The sequence below is a fragment of the Stigmatopora argus genome, chromosome 11 (genome assembly GCF_051989625.1).
Source record: "Stigmatopora argus isolate UIUO_Sarg chromosome 11, RoL_Sarg_1.0, whole genome shotgun sequence".
Taxonomy (NCBI): domain Eukaryota; kingdom Metazoa; phylum Chordata; class Actinopteri; order Syngnathiformes; family Syngnathidae; genus Stigmatopora; species Stigmatopora argus.
Genome location: NC_135397.1, coordinates 2,474,545 through 2,494,039, shown reverse-complemented (window position 1 = coordinate 2,494,039; position 19,495 = coordinate 2,474,545). Strand labels below are relative to the sequence as shown.

Here is a 19,495-nt window from a genome sequence, read left to right as displayed (position 1 = left end):
GTTCCTAATTCACTGTCATTAATGTCCAATCCATTCAGAATGGCATACCTGTCAACTTAAACGTTGTTCCCGTATTTTATAAGTTTTTTGATAATTTCAAATTGTGTACTTTTGTACAGGATTTTTTTAAAGCAAGTTTTTTATAAAACCGATTTCGTTTTACCCATTTCGGATCGTCTCGGTCACTGGTCGCGGACGAAAACATCATCGTCGACTGATAATGTAATGTTGTCATGCTTTAAGCATTTTCACTTTATAAATATAGCGCATCAGCAAGCAATGTACCCAGTCAGTCAAGCTGTCAGCGTCATACAGCGACATCTACAGAATCTTGAATTTAGTGCATACAAGAGCACCGACTGATTGGGCACCCCTTCCACTTTGGGGAACATTTTTAGACTTTTCAGTGCCCGCTATGTGAGTAAATATGCGTTGCATTTGTACGTTTTTTATCGCAAAATACGGGGAATTGTAATCATTAATAAGGAGAGCAATTGGTCGAGGTTGACAGGTATGGAATGGGAAGGATGATCACTGCCAGTCTTCCCAGTTTAAATGGACTGCATATCTCACGCCCTTAATGACGGCCATCATGGATTGGGTTTCGGCTACTCATACCTCCCACAAAATACTCATTTAATGATGGAATTAAGTTCCATTTTATCCTGTACACCCACGTGTACACACGTTAATCAATACAATGTATTTGAATTATTTTGCAGCATTACGTTATTTAGCTGTAGATGAAAAGCACAGTACACGCCATCATTCAGTTGGAGAAGAAATTTGTTTGAAAATGTTGAGTTGGATCTTACACACAAATGTTGTCATTTATGGAGTCAACTGAAAAGGCTCAATTTACCAAACAGTTTGGGGAGGCGAAGTATCTGGAGGTCACCTTTTAGCCGGATGCCTTTCCGCGTGGTTGTTGTCCATTGCGGGGGCGCGATAAGGACCCTCGCAACGCCTCATGACGTCTCCGTGGCTGAAAGAGAGTGAAAAAAGATTCATTGTGACTACATCTGGATGTGCGCACTTTGAAAAAACAACTCAAAAATCAAGGCCCGAACGCAGCACAATGTCCCGAGTACGCAATACATGTACGTCACTCCCAAACGTGTCCGATTGCGCCCGACCGCCACTTTCTTTATTTGTGCAACGTGATTTAATCAAGGTTGTTCTTGACCAGAGTAACGACCGCTCCGGGCTGGAGAATATGTGTCGAAGGGAAGAATGGCATGTCTTTATGCCTCGTGAAGTCTTCAGGCCTTATATAGTCGTAGTCTAGTGTTGCACGCCGCTGGATGGAGCCAGGGATGGGAAGTCGGGGGTGCCGTGGTGGTGCTGGTGGGGGGTCTGGGACAATAACGGAAGCGCGCCCAAAGACAGCTCATTAGGCTCAAGTCTTGCGAGCACAAAGAGACAACATAATAGAGTGTTGCCGCATAAGGATAGGCACTTTGGGAAGTTCCAATTATCAGGATGGATTTATGTATGGAAGAAAAATATGTATAGAAAAAAAAACAATAACAATGGCATGTGATAACAATCAAGGAGAGCAAATCATCCGGAGGTCAGCCCGACAAGTGAGCACAAGCATCTCATTCTCAAACTACAAATTGAGTCACTAAAGGTCAACGAGGCAAACGTTCTTCTTCTGATTGGAGGAACGTTGACATTTATCATTTTGGCACCCAACCGTGTTTAATTATTCCAACAGAGTCTTCTAATTCATGCCTGGCCCACAAAGCTTGCATTAACAACTTGGGAGTTTTTGCACTTTTGGTTGCGCTATAGTTTGACCACATTTTACTTCCCGGAATAGCAGGTTATAGCAATTATCTTGGAAGGGATTAAGTTCGAGTACAGTTGCTCATTATGACTCAGAAACATAAATAAGGACAATGGAAATGCTTCTTCAATAGCAGGAGGCTTCATGTCAAGAGGACTGAATGAGTTGATGCTATAAACGGGACTTCATTAGCATTAATTAAACAAACACTGATACTGGTTGGGACTTTAATAGATGCAAATGACGAGCACTGCGGTTTCCAATCGACACTGAAGCAGATCCACCTAGCAAGACATCTCTGGATTGGCAATTATTTATGAAATAAAAAATATTTCTGGCATATCTCGGGCACCATATTTCAGATTTGTTACGTATTTACTTGTCCTGCTTACATAAGAATTTGAATTGATGAGTCCGCAGACAGGAAAAAGACAAATGGTGCAATTAATTGTGTGTTTGCCGTTAAGAATGGCATCACTACTACGAAAATTAAACTTCTCTTGGACAAACTTTAATAAGTTTTCACTATATTTGCAGGTGGGAAGTCAATTGTCTTAAAATTCTGGGCAGGGAACCGTAACGATAGTTTATCATCTCATCACGCCACGCTTCCCGCTAAATGAGCTGTCACGGGTGGAGGTGGCGCACTTAACAGGTAATGAAAGCCAATTGATTGGAAGAACAGACGGAAAAGTGGCTGGTACCGACAGATCCGGGTTGGCGAGACCCACAAAAGTCCAAAGACGACTCGCAAAGAGTAGGAGATATTGGTTTGACCTGGGAAATTTCAGAAGGAAACCAAGATGCAATCCGATCTGTGAACTTATCTTGAATTTAACAAAGCATGTGAAAAGACAAATCATCGTTTGAACAAACACCCTGACAAAAAGCAACGTACAATCAAGAAAGCCCGTTTCAAACGATTAAATTTTCTGTAGGTTTTGAAAGAATTCAGACCCTTGGAAATCGACCACCATTTTCTCTTTCCCAACGATTGGTTGAAACAATACAAAAAGAAAGCACACTCCATCCACTTGTCTGCCCGAGAAATCCCACAATTCATTCCAAGGGTTTTTGTCTTGAAATGACCTCTCGTTCAATTCAATCAGCTCATCTACATGAACCAGACACGAGCCCGAATGAACGAATGAATGCTTTGCTAGCTTCAAGGCCACGCTTCATTACTTTCATTTTGCATCAGAAAGATTCATTAACGCCCTCCGCTCATGCATGTTTATCGCATTAATGTCGATAGAGCTGTGTCAGGTATCGCTTTCTTTACACAGTTTGCCATCCCTAAAATAAATAACTGCAGTGCGAAATGTTAACAGAACGCTGAAATGTGTATGTATAAATCCGAACCATCTTTTCTGTCTACGATGGCGTTTTACAGTGCATATATTGTCATAAATCGGCTTCTCCGACAGTGTTGGGCCATGAATTTAAAGAAGTGCTGATAGCATTGATAGCAATCATCCTTGAAGCGACACACGCGGAGGCAATAAATGGCTCGTTAAGTTGCGGAATACCTGCTGTCCTCACGCTACGTCTACGCAATGACCAGCGAGGAGGAAAAAAAAGGCTGCCATCATAGCAAATGACTCACAGCCGCTCGTAATGAGTGAAAAGCAAATGTACACAAAACCTAATGAGGTGAAGGGAGCAGTCAGAACTTCACCAGTCAAGACAAATACTACTCATCAGTACATATTGAAGTATGATATTGGAAATGTCTCAATCGTCATCATATTTTTGCTGGTGACTCTGAGTCGCTTGATTTTGACAAGCTGTGTTAAGTAGGGGAAAAACACAGCAGGCTGTCCTCTTTGTACATGCCACTGCAAAGGCACGCCAGTGCAAGAAAACCTTGAGGTTGCTCATCATTTTGTCCATTTGGTCAGAATGAAAGAAATTTCAATTTTTCTTCTCGCTCACACCAAACCGTTTGATGAAGTTCATCTGCAAACATTCCTTTAAGGGTCTTGCTTTGTGCATTTGAACAGAAAAGGGTCTTATTACCCACAAATCATTTGGTTAAAGACAGAACCAGGTGGACTTATAGGAGTCCAAAACGACTACAACTAGCTAGCGGGTATTTGTCTTCTGTTAAGACAACTACCACTAAGATAACTACCGTGTAATTGGGACAAAATACACTCAGAAAAGCAGGCCGGCAGAGAGTTAAGACTTTCACTTTAAAGGTTGAGCCCAAAATCCAATCAACAAAGCCTTCATAGTTGCATCTCTGGTCAACACAATGCTGTTGAAGTGGCAAACATGGCTCTTTCCCTGCTCGAATAAATATCTAATACAAAAAGGTAGAATCAAACAAAAACAAAAGTAAGTCACTTTCGTCATCATTACTACTCGGGAGTAGAAATGATGCATTTAAATAGCAGGCATTTGTATCTGTTGGGGTAATATTAGTGAAAATTGACTTTCTTTGTGGAGTAGCTGGCTGCCGTTAAGGGTGAAATTGAACAACTTTGCGAATCGTTTAGGAACTTGTTAGCGAACAGGTTTGCATTTCTTCTCGACAAAAGCTGGACTGGTCTTTGACCAAGCAAAATAGGGACCAAGGTATACGGTTGCTGCCATGCAGGCCACAAGAAATTGAATATGTCGTGTCCAATAATATTTTATCCTTGGGGCGTTCCACGAAAACACGCCCGAGTCATGTCGATACACTCGTTGTTTAAAATTGGGTAAAAAATGATGTAATCTCCTTTTAGTCAAGCTTAATGGCTCAAGTGCAAAACTGTCATCTCCATTGAAAACACAATGTTTTGACAGCATACGTATTACTAAGCTATTTCTAGTTGACTTAAACATTTTTTAAAAGAGGCGACGCTAAAATAAGTAAAGAGTTTAAAAATCAATATCAAATAGTAGCTCAAATGTCCATGCAGCCTGACGTGCCCTTTTTCCTCCCAACTTAGCATGAAAATTGTTTTTGTTTGGCCATCACGCTGAAGTCTGACCTTTCTCATACGAGGGGACGTCAAGTGCCGTAATATGACACTCGGGGTGATACAAAACCAGCATGTCACGTTGTTGTGTCGCATTATTGTCCCTGTCCCGCGTATATAATATCCTACTATTACCCATATTACAATAAAAGCTTGGGCGGAAGATATAAACGACTAGAAAATATTTTCACGATGGTCTTTCTACATAAATATGGTGAAACATCCAGTGAGTAAATCCACCAAAGAGTGTATTCTAATTATTAAAAAGCCCTCCACCCTCTTTTGTTTGCGAAACAAATGCAGAAAAGCTTCCACCCGCCGAGTCTTTGGACGGATTCTTAATTCTACCAGCGGTGACTGACGGCAGGGAATGAATGATTCATGACGCCCGTGGTGGGCGCACCGTGGGGAAATGGATTTCAACCAGTTGACTTCAGTCAATACATATTTTTCCAATATGACAAAAACGTACATGTGGAAAAATGTCATTTAAATTGATACGTTTGGCTTTATGAGAAATGATAAAGCCTGAAAGGACCTCGTTTTCCATTAGAAATGCATTACTATAGCCTGCAGCCTTTCTAAAAGTTTCCACTAAGATATTTAAAAGGCGACGTATATTCATATATGTCCTATATAGCTTGTCTTGATTTTGGTGGACTGAAGGACATCGCGGCTGACTTTGAGCAAGAAGAAATGTAAACCCTGAACTGGTCACTAGTGAATCACAGGGCATAAATAACAGGCCATTAATATAAGATTTCAGAAAACAAGGTTCAAAGCTGAGGTAAGGGTGGGAGTTTTGAGTTTCTTGGTGTGTGTTTGTGTGTGTGCGTCACTTGGAACAAGAGCGTCTTGGGTTTCTCAATTTCACTTTTTGAACATGAGTAGGCCCTTTTCCCGACATGTCCTTTTTTTTCCAAAAAAGTGCTCATGTGTAAGAGAACGATAGGCCAAGGGTGTCAAACTCGGGTTGGTTCGCGGGCCACATTAACGTCAACTTGATTTCATGCGGGCCAGAGCATTTTAGATAAGATATTTAGATTTTTTTATATAAATGTATTAAAACAACTGGATTAAAACCCTGAATATTCAGTTTTTTATAGATCTAAAACAATGTTTATTTTAGCTTTTTTAATATATTTTTAGATTTTACAAAATGATTTTTGAACTAAAAACAGAAACAATGATTAAAAAATGACAATTATTGATTGAAAAGGGGGAAAATCAGGAAATTTAATATACATCTAGACTCTTCATTTTCATTTGATCCTAAAACAGAAAGTCGGCACTCATGATTTACTTTCCCGGGCCACACAAAATGATGCGGCGGGCCAGATTTGGCATAATCATAATCATAATTTGACCGAGACACAAACTGACGTGCTAAGGTTTGAATGTGAGTGTGAATTTCTTTTTTTATGCCCTGCAAATAACCAGCGACCAGTTATTTCTCTTTTTAACTAAATTCCCTAACTTGCAGCTCTAATGAGGACACATGCGATAGGAATGGAGTGGCTGGATAACTCCTTTGAATCCTTCACTCGAGTCGGCGACTTTTTCCCAACATGGAGAGGCAAAAAAGCAAAGCCTGAACTGACAGCAAAACTCTAATTGATGCCCAGAAAACTGGCGAATCGCACCGCACGAAGAACAAGCATATTCCATTAAAGAAACAAGTCGCCTGTTTTTTTTTTAGGGATGGGGTGCTTTCAGACAATTTCTCACCGCTTCTCAATTCACGGCACATGGCGGGACCACAAAATCTCTTTTGGGATTGGCACACGTCTGCAAACCTCTTAATCTCCCGTGTCCACAGATCACCGGCGGGCTGCAAACGCAGTGGAGCGTCACAGATCGCAATCGTGCTTCTCCGGCTTCTATTTTAGGGCGGATCATGTTTTACGCTCCCAAATGTTACATCACGCCCTCCCCCCATCTTTACTTTGCGTTATTCCGCCTTTTGTCGCCAGGAAAAAGGCTGACTTGATTATTCAACACGGGAGCATTTGAGGCAAAAAAGAAATCAAGTCATTTGAGATACCGCGACCCTGCAGATTACGAATGGGCGTAGGAATGAACTCTTATTTATCGTTCTTTAAAAAATGGCGTTGGTTTTGTTAAATCATAGCCTGGATACAGTCTTAACTAATTTGCCACCTACATACATCCATTGTGGAATAAAACACTGGAATTAGAAAATGTTGAAATAAATAAATAATAGTTGACGTGGTGGTCCTTTTTTGGTTGTTTGTCTCTCTGTGCCATGGCTGTCCACTAATTCAGGGTGGTACCCGCCTGGGTGCCCATCGTTAGCTAGATTGGTGACCCTTGTGAGGATAAGCGGTTCGGAAAATAAATGAATATTATTATACATTATAAAGAGTAGAATTCGGTCAATGCAATCAAGTAAATTTCAGATAAATGTTTCTTTGTTCTGCTACACAATATTGGTTGCCGTATTAAATATAAACAAACAAATAAGACAAACAAGTTTTTGTTTGTAGAGTTTGAAGATATACTACGGTATTTCAAAAGCCAAATTAAATGTTATTGCAAGCACTTTACACTTTGTTTACATCTCCTAAAGTTATTCAGCAAGGCATTAAATAGCGGTTATCCATCGATTATTTCATCAATAAACGCAGCCTTAATTGTAATCCTGAACTCACTTCACCACGACGGTTGTCTGGAATTTGTGCGACTTCACAAAACAGCCAAGTTAGTTTGTCTCCAGGCAATATGGACCCCGGTGTTCGTCTGACTGATGAGGAGGGAGAACAGATCAATGCAACCGGCCGGCTGTTTGGACCAGGCCAGCCTTTAGCGTCACGTCGCCGGGGTTCGGCGACAAATGTTTGCAGGAAACGCAAACGCGCCTGCCCGGCCTCCACATTTTTTTTTCCTGACGGGGATTGAAAGCTAATCAAGTTGAAATGAGCGTGAGTGTCGCACTCCATCAATTAGAGAGAAAACAAGACAAGCACGACCAGCGTTGGCGTCGAAGGCGAATGGAAGAACAAGAACAAGAGCCCACCAGTGCGCTGGGGAATTTGCAAAGATATTCCAGCCCTCTGAATTACGAGCAAGTAAGACATGCAGACCTCCAAAGAATGCCGAAGTAACACTACGCTTAAATCAAAGGACATTTGGGCTCCCGTGGGTTACACGACAATTGCTTCTTTGTCTCATTTTATTCTATAACAAACGAGGTACAAACGAGCACCGGCTCGCACAAAGCGTGATTATATTAGGATTTGAATTGTAAACCGCTAAAATGGGGACGCTAGGATAACAAAGTTACGTAACCGAACGTGGGACTGTTTACGCTCAACTCAGATGGAGATGGGGTGTCACTTGACTGGGAAAATAACAAAAGGGAATAAAAATGAAGGCTACTGGTCGAGGCGATTTGGAGGTATGACGATCCCTAAGAGAGCATTTCCTGTTTGAGGTCAAGGGACTCCAAACAAACAGCTGCGCCTGAAACGTCCGTCCACACACTTTGTTCTGACGGAATAAGTCGATAAGAACACATTCGCTCCCTGCAGGCTTCGTCTTTCAAAAGGTGTTTGAACAAGTCGGGCAATGGGACAAATGTTCAAACACTTTAAAAGAGTGTGTCGGCAAAGTCTGTTTTTTTTTAAGCGGCGCAACGTTGCCAATTAAAATAATATCGTACTATTTGATGGATAATTCCTTTGGCAAAAATTTCATCAGTTCAGAAGCCTTTTCAACATCAATATGCAAAACACGCTCAGCATTCCGTAATCTCAGGTTCCTACAAGAATGTCTTTCTTAAGAAAAAAGGCATTAAAAATGGGTTATTCCATAAAGAAACAGAAGTAAATGGAGAAAAAAATGAATTCTTAATAGCAAAATGCGCGTCAAGCAATTCCCATCAACGCCCAATGAGAGGATCTGAATGAAGAATCGGATAAGTAGCTGGGCGGGAATTAAAAAGGAAGTCAAACATTGGCTTGTGGACAGTGTAAATAACCTCTGCCACATCCTGATTATGATCTATGGTAGCACAAGCTCTCAAATCCACCTCTATTAAAAGAGCCAGCAGGCAAATAAGAATTCTTTAAAAATGGCTGACAGTGAAGTGGATCTGTTTATTGACTCATGAGGTCACCTTATGTGCTCATAACGCACACAACAAAGTCAACTTCACATGATAATGACTGACTTTCCCAATCATTCTCAGCGGGATTAAATGCAGAACTGGGATAGGATGGGATTAAGGAGTAAAAATGATAAAAACAAACTCCCAACTAATCTGATCTCATCTCCTTTTCCACTCTTTGAGGGTTTAAGGGGCTTATTGGGTCACGTTAAGGAGTTAAAATAACAAACTGCAAAAAAAGGCTCCCACTGTATTTTGGTTAATATTGGGGGAAATTGACAATGCAAAAGTTACACTCGTTGCTTTTTCTTGGTGGGTTTCTAAGTCTACTGACAACTATTAGTATATTAAATGTGTTTATATGGAAGATAAATCGGTCTTTATGAGATGTAGTTGGATTTTGTGGGGTGAAGGAGTAAAAACGCCAAAAAAACTGTCCTTTAAAAGTTACACTTTTGCTTTTCCGTGTCCATTTCTTTAGATAAATGGTCGTGACAGCAACACGCTATGCAAAATCCTACTCGTGTAAATGTAGCCTTACTTTAGAGATCGTAATAATAATTTCAAAAAATACATTATGATTTTACCATTGTATTTTTTTGGCTTTGCAATGGTTGACAGCGGCAAGGCTAGCTTTTGTCATTTAGTCTGTTCATTGTACATCTATCTAGACCAGGGGTAGGGAACCTATGGCTCAGGAGCCACATGTGGCTCTTTTGATGGGTGAATCTGACTCTTTGCTAACTTCTGAGCTAAAATATGGAAATTGCTGGTGACAGAACTGAGATATTACATCTAGAACTGCTTTAATCTTCATTTTCTTTTGCAGTAGACTCTTCTGGAATGCATCCTCTCATTGATTAGCAACAGCATAAGAATCTTTTAAAAAGTATTCAGTTTTTTTCCACTTTAAAAGTGGTGAAATTACAAAAAAAAATTGAAAAGGCACTTGTTTACGTGTATGTATTTTGACTTTTAAATTCGTAGTATGGCTCCCAAGGAATAACATTGGAAAATATCAATTGTTTGTGGCTCTCTTTGTCAAAAAGGTTTCCGACCCCTGATCTAGACTCTATTTTTTGCTCGGAAAACGCGGTGGAACTGATCGCTGATTCCGACTTCAAACGGAAAGCTAGCTGTTAGTCTAAGTCAGGCTTTATAAATCGGCTTGCTGCCATTGTATTTTCGTATTTACATTACTTGGCAGACTGAAATATTGATGAACAAAGCTCCGGTGTCTTGCAATAAATATGTCTTACTTGGGTTGTGGTAACATTTCAGAGAAAAGACAGTATGTAAGTGAGCCAATAAACACCTTCTCTTTTGCCTGCCAAAAAAATAACAAAAAAACTTCAGTATGGCAGCACGCCAAGACTTTGTCTAGTCAACTTGGCCACCAAAACCATCTCGTCTGTTCCTTTCTCTCCTAGAAAATAATTTCTGCACATCCAACCTTTCCGGTTTGATTGAAAACAGATTTATGTCATCTGCTTTTACATGCAATTTCAGAATGGATCGCTGAAGAAGCGTTTCAGGGTTTCCCCGCAATCGACTTCAATGGGACGACATTTCCGGAACGGAGGTGCGTTCATGGGAAAAGTCATTACGGTGCATCGTTTTCAGCAGTTTCTTCCCCAATGTAATTTCCGTCACCACTTAAGAAATGGAATGCTTAAAAAAAACAGCACTCGTCATAAATGCTGATGTAAGAACTGATTTTGGTTTCTCATTAATCTCAGTGGGGTTGCGAGGGTTCTGGAGCCAAACTGCAGCTAACTATGGGATGTAGAACGGGTATACCCAGAAATGCGTGCCAGCCAATCGCAGGAGAGTCGCTTATCCAGAATAGGGATACCATTAATTTTACTAACTTCAACACATCCAGTTCTACGGTTGCTATTTTTTGCTGTTCATCATTAAATAAATTCTGTAAATTGGCAAAACGTGTTGATGTTCATCAAATTCCAAATCATCTCCGTAGCTTTTCACATTCTTGCGATCTCATTGGCCGCGAGATTACCTTGCACTAAAAATAACAGAAGATGAGCTTCTCTAAATGCCTTAAAAACACTCGTCTTTCATTACAAAATTCAAATATAGGAGTGGAAATAAGCATGGCTGATTCTTTTGAGCATCTCTATTCAACCGTGAAGGATTCATCATTGTGGAGTGAAGAGCTTCTCTTAAAAGTAATCGAAGTCGCCATGACACACACTTTGGTGCATATGTCAGATGAGGTTTCATTTCGTTTGTTGCACTCGTTTATTTTCCTACCATAGAGTCCTAGCCTCGAGGTATTCGCCGTTCCCCTCAATGTGGCCGCGACAAGTTATACGACGACATCAACACGTCCATCAACGTCACGGAAAGAGACAAACGGATTCATGACGGCTACACTCGTTTACAAATGGGATTTAGCTGAGTAGGGCTCTATTGCGAGTTTTTTTGTTTCTTTGACTGACCGTTCAGGTAAAGTTTTATGTCAGTCACGCAAGCCGTAATGAAACGCAGGTGCAGGATTGGCGGAGCCATCACTCACTCTTTGTCGTCGCCTAAAGCCAAGCAGCTGTGTCGCCCGGCAGCTCGGCACAGAATCTTAGCACGCACACAACGGGCGGCGGCCCGGCGTGGAAAACACATCTCAATGCTTGCTAACGCAGTCATCACGTCAACGTTTCAAATCCACACGCTGGCGTTTTGTCCAAACGGTCATTCGTCAGGAGACAAAGACTAGAGTAGCATCTTCACTGACAAGTTTGGTTAATTCAGCGGTCGTGCTTTTATCCAATTTAATTGAACAACAAATCAATTTTTCCCATTTAGCTGACTTGGAACACCCTAAATGTGAACCTTATATGTTGTAACCCAATTTATAGTAATCATATCACACAGTCAAGGCACGTTTAATACAGTGGAGCAACTGTACATACGCTAATATTTAAAGGATGCGTAGTACATGTGGCTTATTCTGCCACGGTGCCATCGCTTTCCCCCACATGATGAATTGCGCCATAGCCCCAGTGGCCCAGAACCGTCAACTTTTTAAAAAATGAAGCCAAATACAGGTGTAAATATCCCCCAGGGCACAAACATGAAATGAAGCAAAACTCTCAAAAAACTCTAAGAGCTATCTTATCAAACGCAATTTACCGTAACATAGAAAGAAAGTAAAATGTTAGAGCCTCTCCTCTCCTTAAAGAAAAGCAATCGCAGATGCACTTCTAGCCATCAGTTTAACCACGAAACGTACAAACAGAAGGACTTGGCCACGCCCCCTTATTTCAAGTTCAAGCAAATGTTCACCATGATGCATGTAGACCACAAACTGCATTTCCAGTAAATCCAAAAATCCCAATTATGATGAAAATCATCGAACAGCCTGTCGTTGTAAAGCACGCCATAAAAATTACGACAATAAAAAAGATTTGTGAAAAGAATGCATAAAGGCCTAATCTACGATTTTAGCCGTTTCTATTTTGGAATTGGAATGATTTACAAAAACAAATAGCACTATTTGAAATAAACAAACTAACGCATGAAATGGATGGCTAATTTCATAAATATTTATACAGCAGTAAGAGTAAAGTAATGAGAAATAAAAGGATTTTCATTTCCAAATCAATGGCTGATGTGGTCTACTGCCTTATTGAATCATGAAAAACATGGCAAAATGAGCATAAAGTCAACTATTGGATTATTGACAACGGCCGGTGGGTCATCATCGCTTAATCCATCCCTTTCTGGCAGAGTCTGAGAACATTTGTTATTTACAAAATGAGGCTTATTTCTTATGGATTGATTCACGAGGCGCAGACAGAACTCATATGAGAGAGAAAGCCCGCCTAGGAGACATGAATCAGAATTCCCGTGGAGATTTACAGACGGAGCGAGCGGAGGGGAAAGACGACAGCGGAGAAAGACAGCGGCGTTCAAAGACCAACTATTTGAAGCTTTGTCGTGCACGCGGCGAGCCTTTGTATGGAAATTGCCGGGCGAGTGGCGGCCCTGCAGGCTTTCCAAACGATCAAATATGCAACCTTGGATTCATTTGCATGTTGTTTTTGTCACACGCCAAGTCCACACAAACACAAGTTTTGTGGCAATCTGAGTCCAATCTGCAAATTGAATATCTCCATATGCATGAAAAATTGTGCGTATTGAAACTGTCCACATCAAAAAGCCGAAAAAAACAACAGATTGCTTTTGACACCGCAAGTGTAAGTAAGCGCAGGTGTCAAAGTGTGGTCGGGGGGCCTGATCCGGCCCGCCACATCACATTGTGGGGGCCACTAAAGCAAACAGAAAAATTCCCTGTTATTTTTTTTAACGTAAAAAAACATTTGAAAAAAAAAAAAAAAAAACGGAATATTTGAATAAAGCAAGTCAAGCCAGGTAAACCAGACTTAAATTCCAAGTATTGAACCCCTCATTTGCATAAATTCGTAAATTGGACTATCATCTGAAAAATAATAATCTCTGTTATTTCCTGAAGAAAAATCACCTGGTCGCCCATTTTATTCTAAGACCAAAGCCACATAGAAATACTGTTTTTGCACCATTTCGCTGTCAAAGAACAATGTTAATATCAGTGGAGGATCTTTTTGGTCTTTCCATAGCGATATGAACTAAAATCTCACTTCAAAATGCTTTTGATGAATGACTAGACAGTCCAAAAAACCTATTGCAGGTTCCTATGACTTCATAAATCACCATCTATTGTACTTTGCCAAGCCCTGATCTTTGCACCAGAACACACACACACACACACACACACACACACACACACACACACACAGCGGTTTAATCTGATGTACAGTGCATGCACTACTGTGTGCTGAACATACACAATATACTAAGACAAACACAAAGCGGCGCTGCTAACAGTTCTATAGCGATCGCCTTATTGCCGCTGTGCTTGGACGGCTAGATAAAGGTTGGCCATGTCCAGTATCAGAGTGCTTCGCATCATTAGTTTGCAAAATGGTGTCGGTTATATACTTAGCCTCGTGACGACAGTTAGAAATGATGATGTCGATAAAAGGATGTTTGTATTACAAATGATCTAATACACCATCTGTGCAGTAACAAAATAAATGGCCTTCAAATGTACACTAACTGGACATTTTATTGCTGGTGTCCATTACCATCTTGTCGTCCAACAAAGTATCAATATTCATCCAACCCTCCCAGTGGAAGCGAATTGGACGTCTGGTACTGTCAAATGACTGGGCGAAAGGCAGACTACACCCTCGATGGTCGCCAGTCAGTCTTAGGTCACACATAAAGAGACAGGCAACTATTCCCACTTACAATCACACCGCCACCACATGGGAATAAACCCTAAACTTATTTTATGCTGCACAAATGATTTGCAATAAATGTGTTTTTGCCAATAATCGTCTTAAAATGGCTTTAATGTTTGGATAGTTTTGTTCAAATTGGGGGAAGGAGGGAATTTTTCAGGGGTATCAGCAGATTGACAAAATCAGGTGACTCGGATTCAACTTGCATGTTAAAAAAAAAATGCAATCGGGACAACTCTAATCCGCATACAACATTATAGTATCAAAAATTCAAAGTAAGAGCGAGTGCTTATCTTATACAAAAATAAAATACAAGTGCTCAACGCAAATTGCTAATACTTAGTACACAAGATCCTATGTTGGGGATCATTTGTAACAACTATTTTTGTCCCATTTCTGCTCCAGAAAACCAACAAAAATTGAGCGTCCCGGCTCAGCCTGAACTAAAAACCCTCATTAGCGTAGATCATCCGACATTTAAAGGACGGCAACATTGGTTTCGGCTATTGTTTTAATTATGGAAGCCATAGGCCTGTGCTTGCGCGCCGTCTAAAGATAGCCGGAGCAGCTCGCTCCATCGCGGTCTGCGAGGCTGTGAAAGTGGATTACGCGGGCTTTAACATCAAGACGAGCTCTAATGAAACCCAATGGGGGATGTCAGCCCGTCTGTTTGACCAGCTGACTCCTGTAAAATAGCAATCAGTGGCTCCTGCGGCTCTAGACGGGGAAAGTGCTCTGGTGGTGCCAGGCCGTGCCCGGGTGGCCTTGATGGCTGGAGGAGAGGGGGGGATACGTATTGTGATCTTGTTGTTTGCCTCGCACGGACGGACGCAAGCTGAAAGTTAAAACCCCCCTGCCAACACAGCCAAACTGTCGTCCAATCATCGCAGCCCCCAAAAATCTATCGCCCGTAATTAGCTTTTGGTCTAGCAATTTGCCAGTGTTAAATCAGCAGGGAATTTCACCTGCGGGTCATTATCACACTAAATGTATCGGCACTTCATTTGAATACAATTAAAAATTGTTCCGTGACGAAGCGGGCAAAGTATCATGCCTAAAAGGATGAGTTTAATTTGTTCTGTCGACAAAATTGGAGCCCAATTTCAAGTGATATTTGGCGACCGGTTTAGTCAACTGAGAGACTCCGGCACCCCAAAACTGAAATTGAATGGTTTTTGTGCATTAAGGGCCAAATAGGTGTTTTTCATTTCAAGAAGGAATAGTTAAAGCCACTGGATTGTGAATATATATATATATATATATATAAGTTAAATCCCTGCAAATCCTACCTCAGCTTGTTGCAACCACAATTAACCATTAAAAGCTTCCATATATTACCACGACAATGTAATTTGCATGTGGCAGCAAGGAGGGAAGTCAGTGCTGTTTCAATCTATTTTCATTAATGCCAAGTGACAAACTGTACAACAATGGACAAAATGGTCTTCCACTAGATGGCAGAACGTGCAATTAAACCTCGACATCCAAATGTTGCCAGACAACAACAGGGGAAAATACATTTTGTGACTAAATCGATAGCATCCAGATCACTATTTTGGTAGCGTGTATGCACTTTGGTGACATTTGACTAGTGGCGTGCGTAAGTCAGGAAACATTCTGCTCTCACTCTCGCTTACTAAGAGGCTGCAATCGGAGGGTAAAGTCATAATGAAGATCAATACAGAGGAGTAGGAAAGCGCAACATTAGAAGCATCTATCAAGCCCGGAACACCCTGTTTGTCTTCTCGTCTTTTGTAGCATAGTCTCTAGCGCCAAAGTCCAAATAAACACATTCCCGCATTGCATCCAAAAGACCACAGCAACACACACACATCATTTCCCACACTTACACACACATATTTATATAGTTCTACCAACACAACAGCAGACCCTTTTTGTTTTATGGCCATTTTTTAAAATAAGATCACTGAATTAAATGTTCAAACTTGGTTAAACATATTTCTATAATTCAGTGCAGTACGTTCTTTGTATTTAACAAGTCGATCAAACACTGCATTTTCCTTCATTTTCAGTCATTCCTTTTCCATATCACTTATTGTCACAAGAGCTTGGGGGGTGCTGGAGCCAATCCCAGTTAAGTATGGGAGGGAGATAGGAGGTATTCACCCTGAACTAGTTGGCAGCCAACTGTAGACCAGGATTATCATTCAGCTCGGTTTTATTCATTCATTCATTAGCCATACTAATCCTCACAAGGCTAGCGGGGGTGCTGGAGCCTATTCCAGCCAACTATGGGCAGTAGGCGGGGAACACATCGAATTGATTGCCAGCCAATCGCAGGACAACGAGAGACAAACGACCATTCACACTCATTTCAGATTTTTTTTGGCTAAAAGGTATCAATAACAAATTACACATTATGAGGAAAGGAAGTGACCTTCGCATTTATACACCCAAATAAAATAAGCAAATAATGTATAACCATTTTCCTAATAGGACCATTTGCGATTGCAATAAATCATAATAAACCCTATAGGTCAAGTTTGACAATATTTGTTTGCCAAACTTGGACCCCCCCCCCAACATAAAAAATAATAATAATAATACCAATCAGCATCGAGCATTATCTTTGCAACTTCATTGCACATTACCCAACTTTTTCCATCCACTTACCTTGCAGAGCGTGGGGTGACCCGCACAAAATGGATGAGGAGCGGGAGGACAATCCAAAAAGAAAGGGAGCTGCAGTCCAAGTCCGCTTCCGATACCGATGAGGATGAGGAAGGAGGGAGGGAGGAAGGGAGGAAGGGAGGCAGGCAGGAGGCAGGACGCCTTCTGCCGAATCCGTCGGCCGCGCGTTTGGAGGCGGGCGGCGAGGAGGAGCGCGCGCCTGCCTACCCTGCGGAGAGGAGAGACGGGGAGACGGGAGGGCTTCAAAAGACGCACGCCGAGAGGGCGCGTCGGCATTGGACGGCGAGACGGTGACGTACCGGCAGGTGACTCCTCCGCTTGATAAATAGTCCCGTCCGTCCGTGGCGCTCCGTCGACATGGTTTTCAAAAGGCGAGCCTCCAAACGTCCTTTAGGGGAAAGTAAGAGATGGGTGTGTGTTGTTATGTGAGTGTCAGGAAATAAGGGAGGACTATTCACCTCATTTGATCTCATAACTTTTTCACAAATAGCCATTGATTTTTGCCCGATCTACGTATCGCTGGCTAATGTACTTCATAGTTGGTTTTGGTTTTTTAATTTTAAAAATTTTGATCCATTGAATTTATAACCTAAAATAAGATGTGGTAAAATCAAAGTCCCATAAATTTTTTAAAGATGCTAATTAATTGATGAATTTGTCATTTCAAAACAAAACATCAGTTACCAACTGTTTTTTATATTTCAAAATTATGGCTTACAAGTATTTTTCATGCAAATCATGACTGAAATATACTAATATGATTAGTCTATTATCTATAAACCACCTATCATATTTGTGACATGTAAAATTCAAAGCTTTGTAAACTGTAAGCATAGTCAAAATGCGTAATCCTGCCACTATTTTAATCCATTCACAGCCATTAACAACTATAAATACATCCTATAAAATTGAACTGGGAGGACTGATGAAAGTTATCTATGAAGGGAGACCAATCATTTTCTGACCAAATATTCTAAATGGAATTATACACAATCAAAAATTGATAACTCCAACCCCTAATTGCTCACAGCCATCAAAATTAACAAGTGTTTTCAGAAAAAACAAATAAATAAATAATGTTTTGTGTTAGCAAAGTGTTTTGACAGGCTCTGTAATTTGTGTGTTTGAGCATATTTCTCCTCAACAAATACGACATGATGGCTAATCCTAGCAAGAATGCGTATAAGCCAATTACAGTTACTTCTCGCGCGGGGACTTGCGGAATGGAGACTCGCAGCTTCCTGTTCAGCCTCACTGCACACTTTCCTCTGGCACACGCAATTCCCCTGAAAACACACAGACTTGTCACAGGCACGCATGAATGGGACATCACTCTCACGCTCCGTTATGGCCGCGTGTTTCTCGGACATACGTGTTTATGGGATTGCATAAGACGGCGCCTGCTGGGTGAGAAAGAGGTCAAACAGACGCCGGTCTGGTTAGTCCATGCTGTCCACGTCCATGGCGTTCAGGACAAAAGTAGTAGAAAATGTGCTGGCAACAGGTCTGCATGGAGTCTTTAGGTTCTAGGATCAGCGCTTACCAGACCGGAAACGGAGTCGAGGGCTTCTGCTCTACTACTGTTGTCTTCAGCTCCAGACTACTGAGGAATTGTGTGGATAAGCTTGGAAGAGTGACTCTGCATATTCTCTAACTCGGTCCCAGTCTGCAGAAGTTCCCCATCTTGTGGAAGACTTCCTGTGTGTGGTTCCAGTTTTATCCAACTTTACAACGTCTTTTTCTTGAGTCTGTATCCGTTTTTGCTACCGCAACCAAGATGGCGCCGTTCAAGTGGCAGCCGGTGGCGGTAGCTCCGTCCACTCTTGCTCGTTTTGTGTTTTTGATGCTTTTCTGTCTTAATGATTTGATTCGGTGATTCTTAATGATCCCATTTACTTTTCTTTGCTTTGTACTTTGTGCTTTTGCTTTGTTGTTCTGCTGCCTTTGAGACTGTACTGTCTAGCTTGTAACTATGTTTTTTTCTGTATCTGCATTCCCCCCTTCTTGCTACTGTCACAATGGTATTTCCCAAATACGGGATGAATAAAGTTATCCAATCCAATCCAAATCTGGGGTTGAGCTTGAATCAAGACTTGAAATTGCCTAAAAAAACAACAACAGCATTAATGTCTCGGCGTGAATTTGACAGAAAAAGAAAATATGGGCACAAGAACACACTCAAGTCAACAGTAGTTTTCGAGACGGATGAGTGTCGGGGTGTGTCGGGGGAGGTGGACACAGTCCAATCGAGACAAACTCAGCAGCTTTATATAAACAGACTCCCTCACCTTCTCTCTCCGTCCGTCCACGTTGACTTTCCTGCAATTTCACACACTCTGACTCCAGCGAGAGCGGCGTGAACACAGCGATAAGCCAGTTTACCCTCGCACGGACGCCGGCCCTTCTCCTTTGCGGCCCTCGCTGCAGTCCTCAATCTCGAGAGTGTCAACACCACATCAGATAACTCGGAGAGGAAGTGGAAAACTTGGGAATAAGTTCCAGTCTGCTCCATACCTGCGCGAAAAAGATTTTGTCATGTTTATTTAATAGGATTATGGTGTAATCGTAGGTACGCGTGGTGAGCGCGTGGTTGCCTTTTAGTTGGGTTGCTGGGTTTGATTCCCATCTTTGATCAATGAATTCCTCCAGA

The 19,495-nt window shown here is 41.4% G+C and overlaps 1 protein-coding gene across 4 annotated transcripts in view; it reads right to left on the bottom strand.

The window, feature by feature from the left end:
* The window catches only part of chrm3a (cholinergic receptor, muscarinic 3a), a 49,383-nt gene extending 30,356 nt beyond the window's left edge, over positions 1-19,027 (bottom strand). For all 4 annotated transcript variants that reach the window (XM_077612639.1, XM_077612640.1, XM_077612638.1 and 1 more), the window contains exons 1-5: positions 18,218-19,027; positions 18,047-18,131; positions 17,145-17,233; positions 16,828-17,053; positions 863-985 (exon numbers count right to left, since the gene is read on the bottom strand). The gene's annotated coding sequence lies outside the window, so the exon portion shown is untranslated. The remainder of the gene's footprint in view (positions 1-862; positions 986-16,827; positions 17,054-17,144; positions 17,234-18,046; positions 18,132-18,217) is intronic.
* Between the last annotated feature and the right edge of the window lie 468 nt (positions 19,028-19,495).